General features: G+C 53.5%; 1 non-coding gene across 1 annotated transcript in view; it reads right to left on the bottom strand.

Moving 5' to 3' along the window:
- LOC126150953 (small subunit ribosomal RNA) overlaps positions 1-1,191 on the bottom strand; it is a 1,910-nt gene extending 719 nt beyond the window's left edge. The window contains exon 1 of the ribosomal RNA XR_007531766.1: positions 1-1,191. This exon is cut by the window's left edge and continues 719 nt beyond it. This is a non-coding gene — a ribosomal RNA (small subunit ribosomal RNA).
- Between the last annotated feature and the right edge of the window lie 3,809 nt (positions 1,192-5,000).

Raw genomic sequence — 5,000 nt, 5'->3', positions numbered from 1 at the left:
TTGGTTTCCCGGAGGCTGCCCGCCGAGTCATCGGAGGAACTGCGGCGGATCGCTGGCTGGCATCGTTTATGGTTAGAACTAGGGCGGTATCTGATCGCCTTCGAACCTCTAACTTTCGTTCTTGATTAATGAAAACATACTTGGCAAATGCTTTCGCTTCTGTTCGTCTTGCGACGATCCAAGAATTTCACCTCTAACGTCGCAATACGAATGCCCCCGCCTGTCCCTATTAATCATTACCTCGGGTTCCGAAAACCAACAAAATAGAACCGAGGTCCTATTCCATTATTCCATGCACACAGTATTCAGGCGGGCTTGCCTGCTTTAAGCACTCTAATTTGTTCAAAGTAAACGTGCCGGCCCACCCAGACACTCAATAAAGAGCACCTTGGTAGGATTTCAACGGGGTCCGCCTCGGGACGCACGAACACGCACGAGGCGGTCGCACGCCTTCGGCTCGCCCCACCGGCAGGACGTCCCACGATACATGCCAGTTAAACACCGACGGGCGGTGAACCAACAGCGTGGGACACAAATCCAACTACGAGCTTTTTAAACCGCAACAACTTTAATATACGCTATTGGAGCTGGAATTACCGCGGCTGCTGGCACCAGACTTGCCCTCCAATAGATACTCGTTAAAGGATTTAAAGTGTACTCATTCCGATTACGGGGCCTCGGATGAGTCCCGTATCGTTATTTTTCGTCACTACCTCCCCGTGCCGGGAGTGGGTAATTTGCGCGCCTGCTGCCTTCCTTGGATGTGGTAGCCGTTTCTCAGGCTCCCTCTCCGGAATCGAACCCTGATTCCCCGTTACCCGTTACAACCATGGTAGGCGCAGAACCTACCATCGACAGTTGATAAGGCAGACATTTGAAAGATGCGTCGCCGGTACGAGGACCGTGCGATCAGCCCAAAGTTATTCAGAGTCACCAAGGCAAACGGACCGGACGAGCCGACCGATTGGTTTTGATCTAATAAAAGCGTCCCTTCCATCTCTGGTCGGGACTCTGTTTGCATGTATTAGCTCTAGAATTACCACAGTTATCCAAGTAACGTGGGTACGATCTAAGGAACCATAACTGATTTAATGAGCCATTCGCGGTTTCACCTTAATGCGGCTTGTACTGAGACATGCATGGCTTAATCTTTGAGACAAGCATATGACTACTGGCAGGATCAACCAGGGAGCTGCGTCAACTAGAGCTGAGCAGCCGGCCGCCCGGGAGTGTGTCCCGGGGGCCCGCGCGAACACGCAAGCGTCCGCTCAATTATTCTGCAAACAGGAGGAGGCTGGGCTCCCCTGCACAATACACCTCGAAACCCTCTCAGGTCCCGGCGGCGCGCAGCGCCGTCCTAAGTACTTGGTCGGGTTCGAGAGAGGCGCAATCGCCCGGAGTTAGGCGAGTAGACGCTTTAGGTGCGACCACCCGTGCTCCCAACTGAGCTTGCCGCTGCCGACAGAGGCCCGGGAGCGTGCTGTCGTGGCATTGCCGGCGGGAGACAACACGCGCCACCTACGGTGACCGGCAGCTCCAACGCCAGCGCCACAGAAGGGCAAAGGCCCCACGTGGGTGCCGAAGCGAACTCTCCCAGCACAGCGCACGTGCCAACACGTCCGCACAACTGCGATACAAACCACCAGCGAGAACCGCTGGGGCGACCGAGCAGCAGACGGCGTCGCGGCGCCGAGTGCCGGGCGGCGGCGCATCCTCAACGCACACAGTCCTCAATCGGACCAGCACACTGCAGATGTCCACCGCGCTTCGCACCGGGTCCGCGAGGACCCACTTTGGCTGCACGGCGCCGCGCGCAGGGTGCCCCGGCGCGCAGCTGCGCCGCCTGCCGCGTCCGTCGGCCGGCGCGCCTGCCACTGGCGCCCCCACCAGCCGGCTGTAGCGCGTGCGCCCACGCACCGCGCGGCCAGCACGCCGGGCGGCCCCCCCCTCACCGGCCGGGGACAGTCCCACCCACCCACAGCCGCGTATCGCTTCACACCCAGATTCACATTCACGTTCGTTGGTATGGTGGGGACCGCTTCGTAGCTGTACCGATCGTTGCCCTCACAGATGTACCTCCAGCAAGATCAACCGCACCACAACGGGTTACCAGTTGTTCATTTGCGTAACGTCACCAGTAAACGTACACGTCCATCCCCGTTTGCAAAGTCAACTATTATTGCATGCCTGCCTGTCAGGTGTCAAGACACACTACATTCGCTCACATCCACGCAACAAAATGTGCCCGACTAGAGGGCACGTGGAAGGTGCCCCCGTACATATGCGATCTCCATTGCGCGACCAACTGTCAACCGGCCTCTGTAGCATGTCGCAGATGTGGAACGCGGGGCACCGTGCTATCACATTGTGTGAGAAGAGACTACTACGTCTGCATACACGCGCCACTACATGAACAGACGGCTCATGCTGATCGCCATCCACTGCGTCCATTACTCCCACACGTCTCTATGGCGTACCACACTGCAATGCAGCTGTTATGGGGAGATGACACATAGCTGTGTACACAACATTCTGAGCCGGTTGCGGTTGGACAACAATACATTAATGTAACGTGTCATATGCCAATTACAGAGCAGGGTAAGGCGACAACGTGGGTTAGGTTAAGGCACAACGTGGGTTAGGTTAAGGCACAACGTGGGTTAGGTTAAGGCACAACGTGGGTTAGGTTAAGGCACAACGTGGGTTAGGTTAAGCCACAACGTGGGTTAGGTTAAGCCACAACGTGGGTTAGGTTAAGGCACAACGTGGGTTAGGTTAAGGCACAACGTGGGTTAGGTTAAGGCACAACGTGGGTTAGGTTAAGGCACAACGTGGGTTAGGTTAAGGCACAACGTGGGTTAGGTTAAGCCACAACGTGGGTTAGGTTAAGCCACAACGTGGGTTAGGTTAAGCCACAACGTGGGTTAGGTTAAGCCACAACGTGGGTTAGGTTAAGCCACAACGTGGGTTAGGTTAAGCCACAACGTGGGTTAGGTTAAGCCACAACGTGGGTTAGGTTAAGCCACAACGTGGGTTAGGTTAAGCCACAACGTGGGTTAGGTTAAGCCACAACGTGGGTTAGGTTAAGCCACAACGTGGGTTAGGTTAAGCCACAACGTGGGTTAGGTTAAGCCACAACGTGGGTTAGGTTAAGCCACAACGTGGGTTAGGTTAAGCCACAACGTGGGTTAGGTTAAGCCACAACGTGGGTTAGGTTAAGCCACAACGTGGGTTAGGTTAAGCCACAACGTGGGTTAGGTTAAGCCACAACGTGGGTTAGGTTAAGCCACAACGTGGGTTAGGTTAAGGCACAACGTGGGTTAGGTTAAGGCACAACGTGGGTTAGGTTAAGGCACAACGTGGGTTAGGTTAAGGCACAACATGGGGGTAGATTGCGGTACAAATTGCGTTACATTGCGGTGCAAATTGCGTTACATTGTGGTGCAAATTGCGTTACATTGCGGTGCAAATTGCGTTACATTGCGGTGCAAATTGCGTTACATTGCGGTGCAAATTGAGTTACATTGCGGTGCAAATTGAGTTACATTGCGGTGCAAATTGAGTTACATTGCGGTGCAAATTGAGTTACATTGCGGTGCAAATTGAGTTACATTGCGGTGCAAATTGAGTTACATTGCGGTGCAAATTGAGTTACATTGCGGTGCAAATTGAGTTACATTGCGGTGCAAATTGAGGTAGGTTAAGGTGCAACACAGGTTAGGTTAAGGTGACATAGGTTAGGTTAAGGTGACATAGGTTAGGTTAAGGTGACATAGGTTAGGTTAAGGTGACATAGGTTAGGTTAAGGTGACATAGGTTAGGTTAAGGTGACATAGGTTAGGTTAAGGTGACATAGGTTAGGTTAAGGTGACATAGGTTAGGTTAAGGTGACATAGGTTAGGTTAAGGTGACATAGGTTAGGTTAAGGTGACATAGGTTAGGTTAAGGTACAAACTGGGTTGTGTTATGGTACACATTGCGTTGTAGTACAGTACACGTTAGGTTTGGGTACGGTACACAATGTGGTATGGGATGGCGTGTTGTGGGGGGGGGGGGGGGGGTGAGGTTCGTTGATATCGACCGTAGGACGTGGATGCCCGAGGCAGCGTCAGTGTGTCAAAGGAGTTATGTCACGTCGGGATGCGCTTTCCGCCAGTGAGAGGGGGGGGGCGAGCCGTGTCTGTGGTTGCGGCAGACCTGTGTGTTTCATTCCTGCCAGTGTGTTTGTGCTGTAAGACGAGGCAGTGTGGTGATGTTGGGTGCACCCCTGTGTAGGACATGTGTGGGTGTTGGTGGCTTATCTGAGCAATTGTGGTTGTCGGACGAGTGGGATATTCTGTTTTATGATTGGACCTCCTGGCCTGGTTATCATAGTCTGGTTGGTGTACTGTGGCGGATAGGATGCACCGGACGTTGGTCCATGCCGGTGCTTAATTATTGTATCTGTGTTTGTTACAGGCAGAGAGTAGTGTGTGATAGAGTGTGTGGGTGATAGAGTGTGCGGGTGACGTGTGGTTCGTTTTGTTTGCACAGACGTTCAGCATGTATAGGGGCATTTGCGTATTTGATCTATCTATGTGGGCCTGCATAGTTTACTGAGCAGTGCTGCGAGGTGACTGAACTACGAGCGACGTACTCATTTACAGCGGAATGGTTGCCTTCTACCAAAGATGGAGTATCGACTCTACGACAGCGTTGGCACCGCAGGAAGCGGTGTCGTACAATGGCCCCCACACCGTCATCGTTGTGCGGGGTAGGGACCGTATATATTCTGCGAGGAGCCCTGTTTGCCACAGGGCGTGGGGTCTCGCGTCCTGCGGTTCAGTGCCCCCAGGGAAGCGCGCGGAGGTGGTGCTGCTGCTGCTGTAGCAAGCGAGCTACTTAGAGCATGTATAGGGACAGCGGGAATATGGCATATTGGATATAACTCTTCATGAAACGCAAGATATAGGGGTGGATTGCACGATAGGAGTGCGGGAAGAGTCCGCCATTCCGGGAAG

This window comes from Schistocerca cancellata, unplaced genomic scaffold (genome assembly GCF_023864275.1).
Source record: "Schistocerca cancellata isolate TAMUIC-IGC-003103 unplaced genomic scaffold, iqSchCanc2.1 HiC_scaffold_1020, whole genome shotgun sequence".
NCBI classification, from domain to species: domain Eukaryota; kingdom Metazoa; phylum Arthropoda; class Insecta; order Orthoptera; family Acrididae; genus Schistocerca; species Schistocerca cancellata.
Note: the sequence above shows the minus strand (reverse complement) of the source record. Positions and strands in the feature narration are given on the sequence as shown.